This window comes from Hemiscyllium ocellatum, chromosome 11 (assembly GCF_020745735.1).
Source record: "Hemiscyllium ocellatum isolate sHemOce1 chromosome 11, sHemOce1.pat.X.cur, whole genome shotgun sequence".
Taxonomy (NCBI): Eukaryota; Metazoa; Chordata; class Chondrichthyes; order Orectolobiformes; family Hemiscylliidae; genus Hemiscyllium; species Hemiscyllium ocellatum.
This window is the reverse complement of record NC_083411.1, coordinates 35,322,720-35,348,863: the sequence shown is the minus strand read 5'-3', so window position 1 is coordinate 35,348,863 and position 26,144 is coordinate 35,322,720.

Here is a 26,144-nt window from a genome sequence, read left to right as displayed (position 1 = left end):
TCTTCACTTTAGCTTGTCCTTTCATTTATGTACATTTAGATCAGATTACCTACAGTATGGAAACAGGCCATTTGGCCCAACAGTCCACACTGAATCTCCGAAGAGTAACCAATCCAGCCCCATTCTCCTACCCTATATTTGCCCCTGACTCATGTACCTCACGCTGTGGGCAATTTAGCATGGTCAATTCACCTGATGTGCACATCTTTGGATTGTGAGAGGAAACTGGAGCAGCCAGAGGAAACCCATGCAAACACACAGTTGCCTGAGGCTGGAAATGAACTTGGGTCCCTGGTGTTGTGAGGCAACAGTGCTAACCACTGAACCACTGTGCCACCCCTTAAAGGTGGCATTGACGCATAACAAAGGATGGTTTTGATCCATCGACCTCTGGATTATGGGCCCAGTATGCTCCCACAGCATAAGATCTTGCTGTCTGTCTTGATATAATTTGCAAGTTTAATTTCAAAGTTTTTTTTTTCCCCTTTATTTTATGTTTGATTATCTTTTATGGCTTCTAGAACTTAGTCAATCCTCTGGCTTTCCACTAGTTTTTGCTACTTTATGTTTTATCCTTCAGTTTGATGATAGCCTTAACTTCTATGGTTAAGCATGATCTGTCTATCTCCTTCCTAGAATCCTTCTTTTACACTGGATTATATATTTGCTGTGAGCTGTGAATAATTTTCCTGAAGATCTCGCATCCTTCCTCAAATGTTTTTGCTGTTTCTCATTTCTCAGTACATTCCTGCTCTGCTCTCCTTCCTTTGAAATTACCCTTATTTGAGCTTAGCACAATTGTTGCTGGCCTAAATTAATTTCCCTTTGAACAGAATGCTAAGTTCTACCATGTTATGGTCACTCGCTGCTTGGGAATCTTTTATTCTCACATCAGCTCTTAAACATGCCTTACTAAACATCACCAGCCAAAATTGCCTCATCCTTGATTGGATCCATATATATATTGTTCTGGGAAAATCTCCCAATACACTGTGAATCCTTTCTCATGGTTATCTCTCCCAATCTCACTGGCCCAGTTTGTATGAAGATTAAAGTCACCTATAATTAATGTACTGCCTTTATTACATGCTCTCATTATCACAATTTAACCTCTATCCCACTGTATAACCACTATTAAGGGGCCCTCATACTACTCCTAGCAGTATCTTATTTCCCGTTTATTTCTTTCTCCACTCATAGAGATTCAATGCCTTCCAATCCAAGATCATTTCTTGCCATTGTACTTATTCCCTGCCATGTAAGCAATGGACCCCATCTTCTTTCTTTTCTATCAATCCTTTTGAAAAATCACATGCCCCTGAATATTTAGTTCCTAGCTTTAAGCTCCTTGTAACCATGTTTCCATAATGACTATAAGATCATACCCATTAACCTACATTTATTTTGTTCAGACTATTACACACATTTAAGTAAAGAGACATTAATTTTGCCTTTTAACCAGTTGGCATTTAATGCTGGGTTTCTGTGTTTGTATAGTCTGTCCATCCCTGTCCCACTTAGGTATTGTTACCTAAATAGTTGCAATGTGATGCTGCCTTATCCTCTTGCTTTGTAAATCTGCATTTCTCCTCTCCCAAGCCATCCCCCAAATTATTTAATTTTCCAGGATACTAGTCCCAGAATGGTTCAAGTGCAGCCCATCTCACCAGAACAGCTCCCTTTATCCCAGTGATGTGCCAGTCCACACAAACTAAAGTTTGTTCTCCCCATACCAATCTGGAGCCACACATTTAACTCCTTTACTTTGCTTACACTTTACCACTTTGGTCATGGTTCATGTAATAATTCAGAGATCATTACCTTGAAAATATTCCTTTCTAATTCAGCTCCAAAATGGTTCAAAATCTTTCAGCAAAATCAATGTTGTCAGTACCAATGCGGACAATGACAATTGGATCCCTCTCCTCCCACCCTAAGTTCTTCTTCAGCCCTAACATGGCATTCATGACCCTTGTAGGAGTCCATGGTTGCAGAGAACAGTATTGATACCCCTACCTGTGACTATATTCCTAAAGCCTCTCCACACTAGTGTGCCTCCTTTAACCAAAATGCTGTGGCCAAATTGCTCATCCTCTCTACAGTCCCCACATTCATCTACATAGCTTGCAAGAAGCTCTAACTGTGGACAATTGCAGGGACAAAGGCTTCTCAATTTTAATTTTTGGGTCCTCATACCACCCTCACTTGCAGTTATACCTTCCTGTCCCTGACCACAAACTAATTTTGAAATTCCAATTCTATTGAGTGTGAACACTCTTTTGAGCAAAGTGTCCAAGTAAATCTCCCTTTCATGATGTAGCGCAATGTTTGCAGCTCAGAGTCCAGCTCCTCAACTCAGATCCACAGTTCCTTGAGCCACGGGCACGTACTACAGATGGGTATGCCCTGGATCACACTGGTGTCCAACAGCTTCCACATGTCGTAGTGGCAACACATCACCCGTTCTGCTGTCGCTGATATAATTGATTAACTCATAGATTAATTATCAGTGATTCCCAACTGTTGGCCACTCACTGCAATGATATTTCTTTTTGATAACCTAGATAGAAAAGAAACAGTATCAATCTAATACTTAAGCACCTGTTCTTAATAAAAGTGAAGTAAAAACACTTCCTAAGCACCATCTGAAGACCTGATTGCTAATGGACTAAAAATATTCACCGGTCCTACACACCAATCAGCTTCTTTTCCTGCACTTGTGTCAATTTGTGGCTTGTCATTCCACTGCTGTACTTACTGCAATTTGGCCTCTTCACCCATACCTCTTAGCCTCTCCCATTCACCTCACACTGTGGAGAGTTTACTTCTTGCAGTAAACCCTAGTTAAGCACCTGTAATCCATTTATACTGAATTTCCTCTTTGGACCAAATTTTCAACAGTATAGTCAATAACTCATTCTGAGGTCTTATACACACTGACCATATATCTGACTAACCATGCAGTGAAAACCTAACTATGCTAGGAGAAAATAAAGATTAAGTCTGATAAAGACAGAGGTCCTTTTGAGTTCCTGGGAAAACATTTATATGGAATGGGAAAGGGCAATAATTTCAACAATTCTCAGCTGACACAAGGCTTCCACACATAAAAACTTCCCCAATCTCAGAATTCCATGTGTCTGTCATGCATGCTGCTGCACTTATATAAGTTTTAATGATAATCATGTGGGAACTGGTCAAAAGCAAAAAAGTAGAGATCTGTTCTACTCTGCTGCCAAAAACTTTGCCCATACAAACAAATAGGTTAAGGATTAGAAATACATTTACATTTATCTGTATACCAACCATGCTACAGCAATTTGTCTTGGTTGAGTAATTTGTTATAGTTAAAAATCACACAACACCAGGTTATAGTCCAATAGGTTTATTTGGAAGCACTAGGTTTCAGAGCACTGCTCCGTCATCAAGCGGTTGATGACCACCTGCACAACCACCTGATGAAGGAGCAGTGCTCCGAAAGCTAGTGCTTCCAAATAAACCTGTTGGACTATAACCTGATGTTGTGTGATTTTTAACTTTGTCCAACTCTGGCTCCTCCACAATATTGATAGAGTCATGGAGTCATAAAGCATAAATCAGGCCCTTCTGTCCACCATGTCTATGCTGAAAAACAAAATACCAATCTATACTAATCCCATTTATCTGCAATTTGCCCACAGCCTACTATGCACTGGCATTTTAAGTGCTCATCCAGATGCATCTTAAATGTTGTGAGATTATCTGTCTCCATGACCCCCTCAGGTAGTATGTTCCATACTTCTAATCACCCTCCATGTGAATATTTTGTTTATAGATCTCCTGTAACCCACTTACTTCTTATCTTATACTTATGCCCTCTGGTCTTAAGCACATCTGCCACGGGAAGAGATTTTTATGATCTACTCTGTCTATGCCTCTCTTAACTTTGTATATCTCAATCGGATTCTCACCCCACCGCACCCCTATCACAATACCCCACCCCACCTTTAGCCTCCTCTCCTTTAAGGAAAACAAACCTAGCCTATCTAATCCCTTTTCATTACTGAGACTTTTCAACCTAGGCAATATCAGGTGAACCTTTTCTGTACCCTCTCCAGTATAATTCAATTGTGTGGTGACCAGAAATGTGCATTGTATTCCATCAGCAGTCTAACCAATGCTTTATAAAATTCTAACAAGCCTTCGTGGCTCTTAAATTCCATGCCCTGGCTAATGAAGGAAATTATTCTATATGCCTTCTTCGGAATTCTGTCTACCTGTGCTGTACCTCCAGGGATCTATGGACTTGTACACCAAGGTCCCTTTGGTTCTTGGTACTGCCTAGGGACCTACTATTCATTGTGGGTACGCTTCCTTAATTAGACCTCACAAAATATATCACCTTGTATTTATCAGGATTTAATTCTATCCACTATTGTCCTGTTCAATTTACCAGTTATCGATAGCAGACTGTAGCCGGAGGTCATGCTTCTCACTATCAACAAAACCCCCACTTTTTGTGTCATCTGCAAACGCATTGATTACACCTTCCACATTCACATCCAAGTTATTCATATGCACAACAAATAGCAAGGGTCTCAGCACCATCCCCTACACTCTTTATATTTTGAAGGGCCTCCCTTGTTTTTTTTTAATGCATTTTACCCAAGCTCTGGACATAGCTTGACATCCAGGGTTCCCTGGACTTTCTGCCTTTGCTCTTCATCCTTAGTAGGACACATTGGTTTTGAATTCTCACTGAACTACTTTTAAAATATTCCCACTTTCCAATTATAGACTTACTGCAAGTAACTATTCCCAGTCTAATAACATGAGAAGACAGATGAGTAGCAGATAATCAAGGGGAGGAACATATCAGAAGTGGGTGAAAATAAATGAAACCTACTGAGATGACTTGCCTTTTGGGATTGCTTATTTGTGCAAAATGTGGTTAGCTGTAGATTAAATTTTGCCTCCTATCGAAAAAAATAGCAAATAATATTTATTAAAACATAGGAGCAAAGTGTTTTTGGCACATGTGTATACTAATGCATGCAATAGGATAATCTTAAGTAAAAATAACAATCTAAGTATTGCTTCTTTAACTCAAAATCATGTGGGGTTAATGGTAGCAACATCCATTCCATCATTCAAAAGGAGATATTCACATTGTTCTATTTACTCTACATGGATAGGTTAGTGATTCTGGTTGATTCATCTCAGTTTAATGTATAGGTCTAAGTACAGATTGCCCCTGGTTGATTAATTTGTTTCTCAGCCAAAAGACATTTGTTTGTACATACAAAGCTATGAAATTTTATCTTTAACAAGACGAACAGATATTAGTCTCTGGTTACTTGAATCAATCTCACCAAATTCACAGGTGGGAATAATGTTTCATTGTAATTTCTAAATAATCACAACATCAAATATTTAACAGCTCATTAAAAATATATATAACACAACTTTAACTACTTTGGGTAGTAAAGCATGAAACAGAACAAATGGAGAATGTTAGTAATCAAATACAATCATAAAACTGCTGGTATGAAGGTACTGTTATATCATTGTGGAATTCCAACCATCTCATCCCCATTGGTTTCAATCACTGTTCACTTAAGGGAGAACTATTCTCCTCTAGTGAATGGGCTTTCTAATTATTGACAAACAAGTTCCAGAAGAAGCCAGGGTTAAGCAGAAACTCAGGTTCATGCTGCACTATAGAAGACAAGAATGCTTCACAAAGGTCTTCCACATGCATCTGAGAAATGCAATCAACGTTTTATTTGTGTCAGCACATTTTGTATTGCATTGCAACTAAGTAATTGAGATAAATCTATGACAATGCTTCACTGCATTATGTGCATTGAATCTGTGTGCGTTACTCGTTTGCATGGAAGCAAAGCTATGTAAATGAACAGTAGAGAACTTCAGCAGACATTTCTCAGGGGTGGTACAATTGATTGAGGAGATTTGCACATAATGATGTTTTGGTTCAAAATGAGCATAAATCAATTGTGTGAAATTCCACTATCGATGTGCCAAAAGGGTAAGGGGAAAGTGAAGAGTTTTTGTGACTTTGACAGACAACGTTATGTGTTACCAATTGTGGAAATGCAAAAGACTGCACATATTTGGGACTCTTAAATTGTGCAATCTTCTTATACATTACTCCTCTGTAAACTGGAGTTAAGTGACTCTGGTCCAACAGAACTTCAACCCAGGATTAGGAAGGAATCACAACAGCCTGAATGCAGCTTCCAGAGCTGCGGGGGTTTAGATCAGAGTGGTGCTGGTAAAGCACAGCAGGTCAGGCAGCATCCGAAGAGCAGGAAAATCAAAGTTTCGGGCAAAAACCCTTAATCAGAAATACAGGCAGGAAGCTTCCAGGGTGGAGAGATAAATGGAGGGGGGGGCGGCTTCCTGAGTTGCTCCAACCTACAATTATTGCTGTTCCTGCAAACAGAATACAAAAGTTACATTAAAATGATATGACTTAGTCAGCATCTCACTATACCTCTTGAAGGCTTTGAAACAATTTCTAGTAATTATGCAATGATGTCCAAGGTAACAAGTTAGATCATTAAAAAAGGAAACAAACTTAGTCCACTCAACCCATTGAGTATGCTCCACCTTTTGATCATGGCTGATATGTTTCTCAACCCCATTCTCTAGCCTTCTGTTTTTAGCCCTTGATCCCCTTAGTAATCAAAAACCTATCTATCTCTGTCTTAAATACACTCAATGAATTGACCTCCTTAACACTCTGCTGCAATGAGTTTCCACAGATTCACTCCCTTCTGGCTGAAGATACTCCCCCTTATCTCAGTTCCAAAGGGTCGGCTGTTTATTCTGAGGCTGTGACCTCAGGTCCAAGTCTCTCTGACAAGTGAAGACATCTTTTCCATACCTATTCTATCCAAGCCTCTCAGTATTCTGTAAGTTTCAATGTGATTATGAATTTATGTATATATCAAACCAAGTTTTCTTCCTCGAATAACCCCAGATGAGCGTCAAGCATTACCAAGTGCAGCACAGTGCATTATTTCTGCAACTTTGTCTGCAAATTGCTTTGTGGTCCTATTGGTATCTTAGGTCATTAGCCCTGTTGGTAGGATGGTTAATTTGTAATGCAGAACATGTCAAATGCACGGCTTCAATTCCTACACCAACCGAGGTTACCATAAAGGATTCTCCTTCTTAATCTCTCCGTTTGCATAAGAGTCCTACTGCCCTGAGCAAATTGAGTCCCTTAAGTACATAGAACATTACATTACAGCGCAGTACAGGCCCTTCGGCCTTTGATGTTGCGCCGACCTGTCATACCAATCTGAAGCCCATCTCACCTACACTATTCCATGTACGTTCATATGCTTGTCCAATGACGACTTGAATGTACTTAAAGTTGGTGAACCTACTACTGTTGCAGGCAAAGCATTCCATACCCTTACTACTCTCTGAGTAAAGAAACTACCTCTGACATCTGTCCTGTATCTATCACCCCTCAATTTAAAGCTATGTCCCCTTGTGCTCGCTGTCACTATTCTTGGAAAAAGGCTCTCCCTGTCCACCCTATCTAACTCTCCAATTGTCTTGTATGTCTCTATTAAGTCACCTCTCAACTTGCTTCTCTCTAACAAAAACAGCCTCAAGTCCTTCAGTCTTCCCTCGTAAGACCTTCCCTCCATATCAGGCAACATCCTAGTAAATCTCCTCTGCACCCTTTCCAAAGCTTCCACATCCTTCTTATAATGCGGTGACCAGAACTGTACACAATACTCCAAGTATGGCCGCATTAGAGTTTCATACAGGTGTAGCATAACCTCATGGTTCTGGAACTCAATCCTCTATTAATAAAAGCTAAAACACTGTATGCCTTCTTCACAACCCTGTCAACCTGGGTGGCAACTTTCAAGGATCCGTGTACCTGGACACCGAGATCTCTCTGTTCATCTACACTACCAAGAATCTTACCATTAGCCTAGTACTTTGCATTCCGGTTACTCTGACCAAAGTGAATCACCTCACATTTGTCCGCATTAAACTCCATTTGCCACCTCTCAGCCCAGCTCTGCAGCTTACCTATGTCTCTCTGTAACCTACAACATCCTTTGTCACTATCCACAACTCCACCAACCCTAGTGTCATCTGCAAATTTATTAACCCACCCTTCTACTCCCTCATCCAGGCCATTTATAAAAATGACGAACGACAGTATACCCAACACTGACCCTTGTGGTACACCACTGGTACCGGGACTCCAGGATGAACATTTCCCATGAACTACCACCCTCTGTCTTCTTTCAGCAAGCCAATTACTGATCCAAACTGCTATACCTCCCACAATCCTGTTCCTCTGCATAATGTATAATAGCCTACTGTGGGGAACCTTATCGAACGCCTTGCTGAAATCCATATACACCACATCAACCGGTTTACTCTCATCTACCTGTTTGGTCACCTTCTTAAAGAAATCAATAAGGTTTGTGAGGTATGACCTACCTCATGATGTATGACAAAACCATGCTGACTATCCCTAATCAGATGATTATAAATCCTACCTCTTATAACCTTTTCCAACACTTTACCAACAACTGAAGTAAGGCTCACTGATCTATAATTACTAGGGTTGTCTCTACTCCCCTTCTTGAACAGGGGAACCTCATCTGCTATCCTCCAGTCGTCTGTCACTATTCCTGTAGACAATGACAATTTAAAGATCAATGCCAAAGGCTCGGTAATCTCCTCCCTGGCTTCCCAGAGGATCCTAGGATAAATCCCATCCGGCCCAGGGGACTTATCTATTTTCACACTCTGCAGGATTTCTAATACCTCTTCCTTGTGAACCTCAGTCACACCTAGAGCTTTCAAGAGTGAATACTGTTGAAAAATATTCATGAAGTGCTTCCCCGATCTCCTCTGACTCCACACACAACTTCCCACTATTATCCTTGATTGGCCCTAATCTTACTCTCGTCATTCTTTTATTCCTTAAATGCCTATAGAAAGCCTTAGGGTTTACCCTGATCCTATCCGCCAACAACTTCTCATGTCTCCTCCCGGCTCTTCTGAGCTCTCTCTTTAGGTCTTTCCTGGTTACCTTGTAACCCTCAAGCGCCCTAACTGAGCCTTCACATCTCACATCTTTGACCACTTAAGAACCTCTTCCCATAGATGCTGAGACTTTAACATTGATGGGCAAATTTTCTAATGTGTAGGGAGACAACTGAGATTAATTTGTTAGCACACTCAGGTGAGGAATTAAACAACTGGGGGTTCTGTAGCTCATGAAGAGTCCACTTTATGACAAGTTTGCTTCACTTAGGATCAACCATCGAAGCTCTCATCAATAAAATACTCATTTCCCCTCTAGAGGTCAGTCTGACTGGCCTAATTCGAGGCCACGCAAATCCATTCTGGAACCTCTTCATTCCTATTATTCCTGACAAGGTGCAGTCCACTTGCTCCTGTGAAAAAACTAGCCCAAATGAAAGTTGGCCAAAAATGTTCAGCTAGTGACTGGGAGTTATCACCATCCCATAAAATCCCAGCTGTATGCCTTTAAGGAAGCTATCTGGTTGAAAAGGAGCTTGGAGCACATGAACCAGATTTCACCTCTGACTTTTACTGCATTAAATTCTTTTGATATTCTTCCACAAAGCAGAAAGAGTCATCAATAGAAAATGTTTTTCGTTCTGTGCCTGAAGCATTTTTATAGCAAAACTCAGAAAACATAAAATCAGGTTTTTTTTAGTGTTGTGCTAGTTCAAGTTTGCTTCAATTCTCTTTAATATAATGAAACATTATGGTCCTGACCTGAAAATATGATCATGACATTTCACTTCTTGTGTTCATGTCAAAGTATTTTGCCAGGCAAGGTTAACTTTAGCCAAAGGATCAGGAAGTGGGACAGGTGACTTTTACCAGGCTTTCCTCCTTTGAGTTACAAACATCATAAAAATTTAGTCAGCCTATGTATTTTCATCCAGAATAATATGGATGAAACTGTACTGTTTATTGACAAATGGTGTATTATTTTGAAAGCTGGAAGGACCATCTTAATAGCTTTGTCAAGTAAGTGTGACACTAATGTGCCTTATATATCTTCCATCTAAAGAAAAACATCCTTTTCAATTAAATAAAAGAAATCCAACACTTTGCTTTGGTAAAGCATTACTAACATTTAGCTAAATAGGTTAACAGGGATGATTTGTTAATCTTGCTGGAGTGTGGGAATTCACACGAATGTTTGTCATAGATGTCACTTACAGTGTTGTGCAAATCTATCAAGTGACAGAATGTTGTTATTCAATTTAGCAAATGCAAGAGAAAAGCCAATGGAGTTCAAAAGAACTAAAACTAATGGATTAGTGAAAAGTGTCTATTCCTTATAAGGAAACATAGACATAGATGTGGGCCTTAAACCTTGAGCCTATTTTTACATTCCATTAGAACACAACTGATCTGTACCTCCATTTGACGACATTGCACTGGATTTAATGCTCTCCACTACTTATGGGGGTGGGGATGTAATGTTAAATCTAATGGGCATACTGTCTACTGCCTTTGTCTGAGAATGTTCCATCATAATGGTTGGAGTGGCATCAGCAGATTGTTGCCTTTGACCTTAATTAGGCAATTAATGCATACCCACAGTCCTTACCCTGCTTCTGCCAGTATTTCACCAGTGGTAGAAGTGTATACACCCAGCAGCCAATCTGAAAGGTTTTAAGTGTGGATTGACAAGGAATCTCTCCTTTACTGGTTTTTACCACATCAGAGAGCTCCCAATATGGTGTATCCTACCCACCAATTATTCACCCCTGCATAGACTCGTGGATCCCAGCCCAGCCCTTCCCCAACACAAAAATATTTGGAATATTCCAATCTATCACAGTTTGCCCCTACAATCTGATTGCAGAACTAGCAGTGACTACTGCTCTTGCTCTACTTTGCAGTCTTTGGCATCAGGGCATTTGCTATGGAGAGTCAGGCCCAGCAGATTCAGTGTCTTTTGGATATACACACAAGGCTGCTTGGTATCAACAGCAAGGCAACAATGGAGCATGAGACCTTGACCTCAGATGCCATATCCTCACAAGAAAAAAGGATGGCGCTTCGACCTACCCAATAGGACAAGGAGTCATTCAAAAGCTTTCCTGCACAAGTTTGCTCTCAGGACACTTCAGAGATCTTCCACTTCCAACTTATTGCACACTGTCAAACCTGTGAGTTTAACCTAGAGTTCAAGTTAAAGAGGCTGCCCTGCCTATGGGCAGAGCCCACTCACCAGGTCTGGATTCTCTACTCACTATCACCTCCAAGATCTCCTGCACAAAAGTCCAAGTCAGTCCTGAGCAACTTCGGCTTTGGTGAGTCAGTTGATAAACTAGGCTGAGATCAGCAGAACCAAGATTCCCAAAGCTGAGAGGAACAATTCAGATTCTCCAAGCAGGGTTTTGAATGGCAGATGAGAATCTTGCTAGTCAACATTGAGAGGCTCATTGCATCTGTTTCCACGCTTTAACATGGCATTATTACCAAACCGAACCGCATTGATATGCAGTGTCCCATTCTCCCATTTACTCGATAGAAACTGGACAGCAGTATTTCCTGACATGAAAGTCAGAATGGTAATATGGTGATTTCAGTTTGGTCCTTCGGAACTCCATCCTGGACAAATAGACAAATAAAATAAAAATCATTAAAATAAAACAAATAGTTGCCAATGTGGAGGATCTGAAACAAAAACCAGATAATGCTGGAGGAACCCAGCAGGTCTGGCAGCAGCTGTGGGGAAAAAAAACAGAGCTCATCTTGAGTCCAGTGATCCTTCTTCAGAACTGAAAGTAGCTAGGAAAAGGTGGCATTTTTGCTGATGAGAGGGGTTGGGGGAAAGATGAGGAAGTAAAGAAAGTCAATCAGGAAGGTGTCATCAATGGTGATGTTCAGCTTCAGTTCTGCCAGGGCCACCCAGCTTCTGATCTCATTACAGCCTTGGTTCAAACATGAACAAAAGAACTAAATTCCAGAGGAGAGTTAGAGTGATAGCCCTTAACATCAAGGCTACATTTGACTGAGTGTGGCATCAACGTGCCCTAGCAAAACTAAAATCAAGGGGTATCAGGGCAAACTCTCTGCTGGTTGGAGTCATACATTAAAGATAGGAAGTTGGTCATGGTTGTTGGATGTCAATCATCTTGGCTCGACATCTCTGCAGAAGTTCCTCAGAATAATGTCCTACACCCAACCATTTCCAGCTACTTCATTAATGATCTTCCCTCCATCATAATCTCAGAAGTAGAAATGTTTATCGATGCTTGCACAATGTGCAACACCATTTACAACTCCTCAGACACTGAAGCAGTCCATAAGCAACACGATCCTGGCTTCGGCTGACAAGTGCCAAGTAATATTTGCAGCACACAAATGTCAGGCTATGAACATCACTAATAAGAGGCAATCTAGTCACCATCCTATGACATTTCATGGTGTTACCATCATCGAATCCCTTACTATCAACATCCTGGGGGTTACATTGACCAGAAACTCAACTGGACTTGTCACATAATGGCTACAAGAGGAGGTTAGAGGCTAGGAATACTGTGGCAAGAAACTCACCTCCTGACTGCCCAAAATCTATCCACCATCTACAAGGCACAAGTCAGGAATATGATGGAATACTCTCCACTTGCCTGGATGGATGCAGCTCCAGTAACACTCAAGAAGCTTGACATCATCTAGGACAAAGCAACCTTCTTGATTGGCACCACATCCAGAAGCATCCATTCCCTCCACCACCAACTCTCAGCAGCAGCAATGTGCACTATCTACAAGATGCACTGCAGGAATTCACCAATGATCCTCAGACAGTACCTTCCAAACCCACAACCACTTCCATCTGAAAAGATAGGGGCAGCAGATCAGGAACACCATCACCATCAAGTTCCCACTTCCCACCACACACACACACACACACACACACACACACACACACATGGAAATATATCGCTGTGCCTTTCACTCTCGCTCAGTCAATATCCTGGAATTCCCTCCATAATGATATTGTGGGTCAACCCATAGCAGGTAGATTGCAGCATTTCAAGAAGACAGCTCACCACCACCTTCTCAAGGACACCTAGGGGCATGCAATAAAAATGCTGGTCAGCCAGTGATGACCACATCCCACAAATTTTTTTTTTAAAAGATGTTATTAAACACCTCTGGAGCAGGCAGAACTTGAACTTGGGTCTTTTTGCTCACACACCATAGCATCTTAGACCCAATTACCTTCAGCTGCTTGATCAACAACCTTCCCTCCAGCATAAGGTCAGAAATAGGTATGTTTGCTGATGAATGCACAGTATTCAACATCATTCATAAATCATCAGATACTGAAGCAGTCCATGTCCAAATGCAACAAGACAAGGGGCAGCACAGTAGCTCAGTGGTTAGCACTACTGCTCACAGTGTCAGAGACCAGGGTTCAAATCCCATCTCGGGTAACTACCTGTGTGGAGTTTGCACATTCTCCCTATATCTGTGTGGGTTTCCTCCAGGTGCTCCAGTTTCCTCCCATAATCCAAAGATGTGCATATCAGGTGAATTGGCCATTCTAAATTGCCCATAGGTACATTAGTTAGGGGTAAATATAGGGTAGGGGAATGGGTCTGGGTGGGTTACTCTATGAAGGTTTGCTGTGGACTTGTTGGGCTGAAGGGCCTGTTTCCATACCATAGGTAATCTAATAGAAAGACCTGGATAATATTCCAGATTTGGCTGAACAGTGACAAGTAATATTGTATCACACAAATGCTGAATAATGCCTATCTCCAACAAGAGAGAACCTAACCATCATCCCTTGACATTTGATGGTATTACCATCACTGAAAACTCTGCTATCCAATGTGTCACCATTGACCAGAAACTGAACTGGAGTTGCCAGAGGCTCAGAACTTGATTGGAACTCCCTCCACCATCAACACTCTGTAGTAGCAGTGTGTACAGTCGAGAAGGTACATGCATAAATTTGAGGCTTTTTTGACAACATCACCCAAACCCATGCCCACTACCATCTAGAAGACCAAGGGCAGCAGATACATAGGAACACCACCACTTGCAAATTCTCCTGTAAGCCCTTCACCATCCTGATGTGGAAATGGGACAAGGTTGCTTCAGTACCACTGGGTCAGAATCTTGGAACTCCCTCCCAAGGCCTTTGTGGATCAACCTATAACGCATGAATTGCAGTGATTGACGAAGTCAGCTCATCACCACATTCTCAAAAGCAACCAGGAATGGACAATAGATACTTGCCCAGCTAATACTGCCCACATACCATGACTGAATTAAAAAAAGGCTTCAATATAGATCTGAATCTATAATGGTACAACAGGTGTCCATGTATTTCATTATTTAATATAATGTATCAAAATAAATTAGAACAAGGAAGTAGTTACAATGCTCTATGGTATCATATGAAGCACTTTCCCCTTGAACACAGAAAGTCTGTATATATTGTGATAGGGAAAATTTTGGTGAAAATTTTGACCTAATATCTCCTTTTAGATGGTCTGATAGTTATAATGAAGTAGGTGAAATATGTTTTCCATTTCCCATTTATATTATTTCTGAACTGACTAATTTCACTAATCTGAGTGAAGTGAGTAATTCAGAAATTTATCTAAAATTGTTGTCCTAGTCTTTTGGAAAGAAAACAAAGCCAGTGGCATCTCCATTCAGAAGAGAGTAGGGTGTTTGCTGTTGATGATCCCACCAAATTCTACCAAGACTGAGCATTGCAATGTTCTTTCTTAGTAGTTTTCTTTCCTTTCCTTTATGAATCAAGGCAGAGGCAGAGGTATAGGCTTCCCTTACTGCAGGCTCCCAATTTTAATGAATGTTGACCATTTCAGAATTGCTAACCAATCTGGTTCCTACATTCAGATTTAGCTGTGCTGATGATCCATGAGCCATCTTATTTTCTACTACATCCAATCAATTTCTCATCCAGTTTGATTAAAACGACTGTCAGCCTCAATTTAATAGCATTTGGCTAGATCACTTTTTGGCAAGGAATTAAAATGGCCATCTTATTATTCACACACAATGGCTTTTCAGAAATTATTGAGAGTATGTTGTTCTCTGCACTCAATAGGATTCAATTTGGACAAATGTGAGATGGTGCACTTGGGCAGGACAAAATATGCAAGAGAACACCTGATGATCAGTGGCTCTTGGGAAACACCAAAGATCACAGGGTCTGCATGTCCACTGGTCTCTTGAGGTAACAGTGGATAAGGTATATAAGAAGGCATATGGAACAGTTGCCTTTATTAGCTGACATATAGAGTTGAAGAGCGAAGAGGTTATGTTGCATCTATATAAAATATTGGTTAGGCAACAGCTAGAGTATTGTATCAAGGTCTGGAAACCATTATAGGAGAGATGTGATTACACTGTGGAGGGTGCATAATGACTTTACCAGAACATTGTCTGGACTAGAGACTTCCAGTTATGAAGAGAGATTTCAAAGTCTGGAGTTGTTTTCCTTAGAATAGCAGAGACTGAGAGGGGACATGATGAGATGTATAAAATCATGAGGAGTGCGGATAAAAAAGAAACATTTCCCTTTACTGGAGGGATCAATGACTCGAGGACATAGATTGAAAATGAGGGACAGAAGCATTAGAAATGTGAGAAAAGTTTTTTCACCCAGAGGGTGGTGGAAATCTGGAATTCATTAAAGGTAGTACAGATAGAAACTCTCATTACATTTAAGATGTATTCATATGTGTACTGCCAAAACCACACAAAGCTATTGGCCAAGTGCTGGAAAATGGGATTAGAATAGTTAGGTGGTTGTTTTTGACCAGTGTAATGCAATGGGCTGAAAGGTCTTTTTCTATGCTGTAGGTCTCTGATACTTGATGACCAAACATCAAGGTCAAATTCATAAAATATATATTCATATCACAGACACCACTGGGATAGAAAACCATCTGCTTTAAATTTTATAAGAGAAGACATATGCTGCTGCTTTGATCATTGAGAAAATATCTATGAAACTAATGCTTCATAGTGAAGCATATGCATGTTTATCACTAATATAGTTATGGAGTCATCACAGGCTAGAAAGCTTAAAGCAACTCAATAGCATTCACTGAAATTAATGCTATAAAATAGACTAAGAATTATTGTTTAAATCATTTATCCCTTTGACCCAAAATATTCTAAAATATATGCTGGCAAAAAATTTACAAGTTACAAAACAATCTTTAATATGAACCAAAATATGTTGCTGCTTTCTTCATGAATTATCTGAGATATCATAACTTAGTTCTTTGTAATATCCCCAGATTCTGACTTGTGGATTATTACAGGCACCTGACTTTGATATTTCCAATTAAACAAATGTCTGTAAAAGGTGAAGAATGACAAATTTGTTCCATCAAACTATTCTGCATACTTTGTGTTTGCACAATGTTTCTGTAATCCATGGACGTGACCTGGCACAATGTTATCCTGATTTTTCATGGAGGATTACTTCAACTATTTCTATTCTTCATGTCAGTGAATAAAGCACACAGAAAATGTAATGCATTGTAAACACATTCTAATCTCCTATAATCTTTCCTCACACTTTAATTTGACCTTTTAAATGCAAGTCTTTTCAACTTTAATAACAAATTATCTTTGATAGCGATCTCCCCCCCCCCAAATTAGTCAGATTTTTATATCAAAATGAATTAATTTTCATTTTGGTTGTCCCAAATAATAAGATAATATTTGAATCACTAAATGGATCCAACAACAGCAGTAATGTGATACTCTGCAGAAGTACTCATGTTTGATATGCAGATCTCTGAGGTGAATTTATATGTGGCTATTTAGCATACAGTCTGCAGTCGGTTGTTAATGATGTATAATATAGATTCATTATGTCATTACTGATCTGCAAGCCTACACCACTAACTCTTATTTAATATATCAAATTATTAAATACGATACAACAAATTTGTATCTGTCTGCCTAATTTAGTAAGGATATTCAGCATCATTCTTTTGAATAAGCAAACTATTATAAATAATTATATTAGTTTTTAATGTGCTTACATTTTTCTCCATCCATATTTCTTGATTTGCTGACTCATTTTGTTTGAACATTGATGATAATGATTATGACATCACCAGGGGAACTGGCTGAACGGCATTAATGAGCCAGAGTGTGTCAGGAGCCTAATTACATTGAAATAGAGATGCAGTTGTTAAGTTAGGTTTTACTAGCAATCTTGTCATTTTAAATGTGCATGCCATTTTAGTTCCAGTGCATGACCAAGTTCAGTAATTCCCATGAGCCAGAGTTTTCCTAATAAGGTTATCAATACTTGCCACGAAAAAAGCTGTTGAACAGATCAAAAGCAATGATCAGAAAAAGGTTTAATCTTAGCTTTTTAAAATTGATTCTTGTTAATTTTATGTTTGACAAGTCATGCATTTTATTTATGTAATTGTAAAGATGTTTCAATATATTTGATTTATTTCATGATTCGGTATATAGTTGTGATTTAAAATCATTGATATGTGGTTAATTTTAATCCATTCATAATTTATAATAACTCATATCTTCAGATCAAATTACTAAATTAGCTTTTGTTTATAACTTTTATATAGACATTAGTATAAGTGCAAAATGGATTTTTCATCCATAGCACCCAATTTTCTTTTAATTTTCCTCTCCAGGAGATTGTAGCTTTTTGCTGGTTTCATTACACCAAGTCTGGTAATCCTCAATGTGGTCAATATACCCACATATGACTGGGATAATGAATGTTGGCAGACTCATTAATCATGTTAGGCATCACAGATGAGCCAGATCCGAGACTGATTCACTGTCCACCAAATAACCTTTCAACAGGGGTCACTGGATATTGCTTATGACGGGATTTCTACCTGATCCCTTTTTTTCTGCCCCTGTCAAAATTCAATGAAGCCAATTTACCCACCCACGAACAACCAATTCAATACATTAAGAATTAAATTCAAGATCTCTGATCTGCACAGTTCAATTACAAGCTGGAATTGCCAAGTACATCATTGATAAGTTGTTCCAAAGCTGAGTTGTACTGCAATTAATTATCCAACTCTGTAAGCTTATGACTGGTGATTCTATCTTGTTACACCAATAAAACCTGTGACAAAATGGTTGGGAAAGCACAGGTGGTTCTTTAGATAGGAACAAACATTAATCAAGGACAACCATTCAGCCGGGCAACAAGTCAAGATTGTCAGATAAACCAACAAGATTGACTCTATGAGCTCCCTCATCAATATCACTCAACAGAGAATTACCATGTGGAATTGATTTACAAAATAGTTTAGCCAATGACAGAGGAGCTGAAAACAAGTAAAGGCAGTTGGTTGAAAGTGAAAGCCTGCTAAGTTAAATATCAGTGTCTCTTATTTATGAAGGTCATAGGGAATTTGTGCTATTATTTTTAAAGTGTTCTGAAAAGCTCTGAAGCTCTTAATGACCTCCAATGTTCAATCTGCATGCAGATTAAAGTCACCTTCTGATTGGAGTACCTTTCTTACATGCTTCATTTATTTCTTCTTGTCTTCCTATTCTATGGTTTAACTACTGGTGAGAACCTGTAAATGATTCCTGCACGTGACCTCTACCTTTCCTGTCCAAAGTGATTCTACATCTTGCTGATTTAAACTCATAATTTACTCTCAAAGTTTCCACAAAGCTATTTGTCTAGCTGCTCCAAGGTTCTGTTCATGGTAATCAGTGTTGGCATACCAATCTTATCATTGACTTCAATACTGGAAGTTGCTGGTGTGCTTGGGACTTGGAGGCTGAAAACAAAACTTAGAGGGAATGCTGCTCACTACTATACTAATTTAATCTTTAATTTGCAAGCCTACCCAACTACTGTTATCTTAGTTTTCTATCCTTTCAAATCCCCCAACACTTAATATCTCCCCCTTCCCCACCCCCAGAGAGTTATCTCATAACAGTATCACTACAGTGATGTCATTCCATCAGACCTGATCTGCTGGCGCACTCTTAGTTTTGTGTACTTTCCTTCTTTTCACTGTCTGGTTATCATGACTCAAATTACTGCTCTGTTTCATTTCTTTCTTTGTTGTCACCCTCAGTACCATGCTTGTTTCCACACTGCTCCTTCCACATCTCTACTGTTTGCAAAAACTTTTTTCAGAATGCTGTCTCAATGGTACTGCACATACATTCCCCAATACTGCTGCCAGTGCCCCATGACTTAAAGTCCATTGCACCTACACCAGTCTTTTCATTACATAGTCCTATTTCTAATTTTAAAAAAAGTTCTCTGGTTATGGATTCCATTGGCCAGGTTAGCATTTATTTCCCATAGGACGGATAAGTGAACCACATTGCTGTGTGTCTGGAGTCATATGTAAGCCAGATGAGGCAAGGAGGCCGGTGTCTTCCCTGAAGGACATTAATGCTTATAACAATTGACAGTGGTTGTTGTTGTCATTAAGCTAATTTTTTTTTTCTTATGCCATTTTCCTTATTGCTCTAGCAAAGGTTATAACTTTTGAGATTCTGCTTTTAAATTTTACCAATAAATGTTCATACACTCTATGTGGCACATCTATCCCAATGGACCACGGCAACTCAATTATTTTCACCTACCCCTGCATTTCTTCTTCCACCTTGACCATTTATCTTAAGCCATGATGCTGTGCAACCAACACAGCCTTCAGGACTTGTGCTCTGTGTATCATTGATTCCCCAAACCTACCTCAGTTGCAGTCATTCCATTCTGTCCCTAATAATGACCAAATTTGTCAGCCCTTTCCTAAGGGGTTTGACCATCTCTTGATACAATTTCTAGGTAATGTTCCACATCCCTGAGTCAGTGTCCACAATTCTGCTTCAGCTCAATGAAATCTGAGTTCCTCAAGATGCAGTCTGTTATTGCAAATGTGTTTTATGTCAATTGCACTGGTATCCAGGAATGACAACATTCAGCAGATCTCCTTCCCTGACTTTTTAGTAGCAGTTAATGAATTACTAACTATTTTCCTGATTAAATATTAATTGAATTCTCTAGTTCTGCCTAGGCTTATTCTTAATTCAATAAATGTCCCACTTGACCAATTGAAATTTCTATTTAAAGTATCTAAGAGACACATCAGCCAACTGATGTATTTTTACTATTAATCTTTCTCATGTATAAAAATTTAAAATAGTTAAAGTTAGCTGCTTTTCACAGACAGATACACGGACATAAATACAATCAAGGATATGTGTACAGAGCTATCAAAACCTCGGAATTCTGCAGTGGTAACTCCCTCCTCATTCCCTGAAGCCTGTGCACCATCCATAAGATATGAATCAGGAATGTGACGGAATACTCTCCACTTGCCTGGATGGTTGCCGCTCCAACAATGTTCAAGAAACTTGATATTCTGAAAACAAAGCTGCTTTCTTGTTTGCTATCTATCACCTTTAAACACGAATTGCTTCACCAGAGATGTACTGTGTAACTGTGCACCATTTATAAAATGGATGGTAGCAACTCAACAAGGCTTTTTTGGCATTTCTTTTCCAAATGTGCAACCTCTGTCTTTAGACAATGATAGATACATGGAAGAATTGTGGACTCCTGAAAAAACGTCGATTCTCCTGTTCCTTTGATGCTGCCTGACTTGCTGCGCTTTTCCAGCAACACACTTTTAAGCTCTGATCTCCTGCATCTGCAGTCCTCACTTTCTCCCAGATACATGGAAGGGCCACTATCTGCAAATTCCTCTCCAAATCATGCCCCATTCTGACTTAAAACATTGTTTGTTCTACTTCGCCATTGCTGAATTGAAATCCTGGAACTCTCTTCCTAACAACCTATACCCCAGGGACTGCAGTGATCCAAGAAGGCAGCTCGTCACCAATTTCTTAAGTGGAATGGGAATGGGAAATAAAAATTGGCCTAGCTAGTAGTGCTCACATTCTGTGAATGATTGAAGAGAAATTTTGGCATCTTGAAGACAGTCCATTGTAGATATAAGATGTCTTTACAGGTAAAGGTTTACAAAATTGAGGGGCATGGATAGAATAAACAGGCAAAGTCTTTGCCCTGGGTCAGGGAGTCCAGAACTAGAGGGCATAGGCTTAGGTGAGGGGAAAGATATAAAAGAGACCTAAGGGGCAACTTGTTCACACAGAGGGTAGTGCTTGTATGGAATGAGTTGCCAGAGGAAGTGGTGGAGACTGGTAGAATTGCAACATCTAAGAGGCATTTGGATGGGTATATGAATAGGAAGGGTTTGGAGGGATATGGAACGGGTGCTGGCAGGTGGGACTAGATTGGGTTGGGATATCTGGTTGGCATGGACGGGTTGGACCAAAGGGTCTGTTTCCATGCTGTACATCTCTATGATATGTAGGGAGCATTGAGTGAATGTCAGGTGGAGTATTAGGTATGAAGGGCATGAGATGAGGGCCTAGGACTATGAACATGTGATTTTGAAGAATTGACATTCTTCATTAAACTGGTGCCAAACCAGAAAATTTAGACATTATTGCGCTCACGTGGTTGTCTGCATTTCAAAATGTTTATTCAGTTATTGTTTGACATCTTGTCTCCTGTTCCCCAATTGGCTCAAGAAGGTAATGCTCTAAGAAATTGTCTTGGAGGCAGCTTATGAAATTGTGGACCTTAAAGTGAAATCACGTAGATCTTGAACCACATTTATTGCAATAGTTTAATTCCCTTTAATGTGTATAGTAGTGTTCAGGTGAAATCATTGGCAATGAAATGACAAGGAATGAAACTGAAATAAAAGCAAAGTCTGAAAGGCATTTTTCAAACTAAAATTGATCAATGAAGAAACTCTCTACAACATAGAGACCACAAAGTCTCCAATATTTCTGATCTCAGCTGCACTGGTATGAAGTGTGTGATTGTTTATCATTGACAAGTCACTGCAATGATCATGATAGTGTAATTAGTTTTCACCATGTTAGTGATTTTAATTATTATGTAATCGTGTTTTCATGTGAGTGCTGTATTATATACCTTACCCTCTCCCCTTTTTGTTTCTCTCCACTCACTGCCTCCACAGCTCGCCTCATTTTTTTTCTCCTTTGTTCGCTTGTGTTTCTCCAACATCCTTGTCCCCTCCTTTCCTCCACTCTAATCTCCCTCCTACTTCTCTCACTCATTTTAAAATTATTACTGTTATCTTGATGGCTGCTCAGTTTCCTAGGAGAAACCAACATCCCGACAATGCTACCAAAGTGACTCCGACCAGCAGCCTGTTGAGCTCCTCATCATTGTGGATGGTCACCTGGGGGTGATGTCGGTCTTTTTTTTGTTATCCTGGATCACATTGACCCTGCATGCCAACAGTCTGCAGGTGTGGCATTTCAGTAGTCAAGAACAGGTGGTAAGCAAATTGAGACTGTTGGGAAGGAAGTAATAGCAGCATCGTCTACAAAAGTTTAGCCAGCATGCTGTGTAGCTTGGAAGTGATGTTACCAATCATCTGCTGTCCTTATACTTCCTGGTTGTCGCAGTCTGTTTGGAAAATGAAATGAGCCATAGAGTTGTTGAGTTACTAGCTTCCATTTTTAATTATATTCTCTAAATTTATTTACACTATACTCTTTATTTCGTTATTTATGTTAGTTTTTTTTATTGGTGTACCCAGTGAGTCAGATCTGCCAAATCAGATAGTTCCAAGACTCGAGCATCCTGTTTCCTCCTCCTCTGGCCTTTGGACATGGCTATATTATTGCTGGGAAGCTCCTGTCATGGGAGGTTCTGCTTGATTTTACTCAAATTACTGTGCTGTACCACCTTGTCAATTCTCTTCAGATTCATTGAGCTTAATGATGGCTTCTCTCCATATAGTTCAAAAATCAAGGGCCTTGTGCAAAAAAAAACTATTGTGGTTTTTCTAAGCTGCGTGAAACAACTTGAAGGAAAGCTGAAGTGCCATGTCTGGCATTAGTTATATCCACTTAAGGATTGGATTCAGTATTGGAAGCTCCAGTCATCTTTTGACAGATTCCCAATTTAAAGCTGGATAGAATTCCAGCGGCTTTTTCAATATGAATTGGAATAAATTAAGGTACTAGAGTTTGATGTTTAAAGACTGTAGGAAAGGATGATCATTTTCTAGTGAGATACCATACAATGAGGCATTTGACTTATCTGCACAGGTCAGGTAGGAATGAAGTAAATGTGTGAACATTTTAAACACTTCAACAGAGTGGAAATTCAGGGCTAATTTTTCCACCCAGACTTTTGTAGAGTTAGGGATTAATAGTAGAGCTTTTAGGATCCAGTGTATTCCAAATGTAATCTCTATAGTCAAGTGTTAAAGAGGCTGCTAGAAATTTGGATCAATTGCAGCTCAGCGGGGACTTACATTCCCCACAAATCCATTAGGTCTAGATATAGTTAATAAATGGTGTTTAAAGAAACTGAGGTCTAACCTGAATTTACATGGAAACACAGGAGCATTCGTATCAAAACATGGTGACATCTGTCCAGGCTAGGTGCTGTTTTCTTAGAATCAAAAACTTAGAATTTACGAACTCTGTAAATTGAATACATAGAAAAGGGAATAAAAAGAATTAAATTCTGAAATGTCTGTATCAACTGAACAGCAATGCCTCCCCCCACCCCCCCTTCAGTCCTTTGATGTCTTTGAAGGGCCAATACAGGTGTATTGATAGAGGTTAAGAAGATGCACTCCCACAGGTCCAAAACAAGCCTACAGGTCCCTATTTAAGCAGTAAAAGATTTAGTTCAGTACTTTCTTCTACAGAGTCGGTCCTATTGCCAATGGTGTCCTTCCTGGGCAACGTCTTATTGCAACCTACATAACTTTCTGTCAGTCCCACTAGTGCTTCATGCTTATTTTGGTCTCAGGAGGAATCTTGCTAAACACACTCACATTTCAACCAGCAACCATGGGAACTCACAAACTCTTATGGATAACTAATATGGATTGGCCACTTAATGTGGTCACAGCAATTTGCAGGGTGAGTTTAATTGAGAAAGAATAGTTTTGAGTTCTTGATGACAAACGCTCTGCAGTCTAAAGATGTTACTATAAGTGGTTTATCAAATGAGGCAGGTTGAGTGAAGAATACAACTTTGGAATTGGGGTTAGCTAATGAGACTTAAAGAAGTCTGCCCCCTCAATAGAAAGCTCACTAAAGTTGGAAGAGTGGGGGAGGCAGGAACCACCCTTTTGAAATTTGAGCATTGTGGTGAAAAACACTGAGACAAAATTGTGCAACAGGGAAAGTCTAGTCCTTTCACTGTGGCAAATTTGTTCATTTGCAAGATCACCTTTAAAAGTAAATCAAGTATATAAACTACTCAACAAGGCAGAATCCAATAAATTGAACAAAAATTAAAAAGAAAACAAGAAAATTACACATTTTTGGTCACAACAGCAGAGATTCATCTAAAAAATACCGTTTGGCATTTTGTGAAGATTTATTTCAGATTGTCTAGAATATTGTGCACATACCAGAAATTTGAAATTTTTTTTAGATTAGATTACTTACAGTGTGGAAACAGGTCCTTCAGCCCAACAAGTCCGCACCGACCCGCCGAAGCACAACTGACCCAGACCCATTCCCCTACACCTAACACTACGGACAATTTAGCATGGCCAGTTCACCTAACCTGCACATTTTTGGATTGTTGGAGGAAACCGGAGCACCCGGAGGAAACCCACGCAGACACGGGGAGAATGTGTAAACCCCACACAGAGAGTCGCCTGAGGTGGGAATTGAACCCGGGTCTCTGGTGCTGTGAGGCAGCAGTGCTAACCACTGTGCCACCCATTTTATTTTGTATTTATCAAGAAATACTTCAGACTTTTCAATTGATCAGCTGAGTTTGATCTTTGATCAACCCCCGGATGCTCATCCTTCCAATCATGCTTTAAGAGGATGAGCCACAGGCGACTGTTTGTGTGGAGTTTGCACGTTCTCACCGTGTCTGCGTGAGTTTCCTCCGGGTGCTCCGGTTTCCTCCCACAGTCCAAAGATGTGCAGGTCAGGTGAATTGGCCATGCTAAATTGTCCGTAGTGATAGGTAAGGGGTAAATGTAGAGGTATGGATGGGTTACGCTTCGGCGGGTCGGTGTGGACTTGTTGGGCCGAAGGGCCTGTTTCCACACTATAATGTAATGTCATCTAATCTTTAAAACCAAATAGTCAGGAGACACAACTAGGGGATAAATAATTTGACATGCTAATATCAGACAGTTTGAGCACTTGAAACAGACAATTCTGATACTTAACACCCCAGTCATTGCAGTACGTAAATAGTTTTCCACATAGAAGGAAACAGAATTCTTCACCTCTTGCAGTGATGCAGGTACATTAGACATAGTATTGATGAAGTAGCAAATGTGACTATTGAAGATATGGTGGAACCACCTCTACTTTTAACTGTACAATGTGGCCTCAATGATGTTTCAGTTGGTAACAGAAAGATTGAACTTGATAAAATTGAGACTACAGGATGCAACAAAATCTGTACGTGTAAGAATATCCTGCAGTAATTCTGAAGCATGAGAATTATGTGTCACTTTTGCTTGAACCCAGATAGATATTTACCTTTGTCTAGTGTTTTAGGCGTAATAGACAACATCATTCTGTGAGGATGCTCCCCCTGTATCATCTTTTTTATTTGCAGCAACTGTAATGTTGATCTGATAACAAATTTTTCAGTATAAAGAGCAATCTCTGATAAGAACTTTGACAGTTTGTATTCCTTGATTCTTTCAAAGAAACAATAAAGACAGAGTTTTTACTGTTCAAACTTTTAAATAGTGGATTGAAATGCCAAAAGAATTGTTCTGAGACCAAGGATTTCTGTAAGATTACTACATATTTTGAAAATGGATAATCTGGCATTCATTGCAAGAATTATTGACAAAGTTGTTTGGTCAAACGCTAATTAATGTGTGATTGCTGAATTGCAATCGATGAGTTGTACACAGATGGGCGTTTTAGTTTATACTAATAGCTGATCTGTTCACTACTGACTAGTTATCAATGTCTAGGCCTTCTGCTTGCCAACAACTATGTAATTTGTTCTCAGATAGCTGAACAGGATACACAGACAATATCAGACTTCC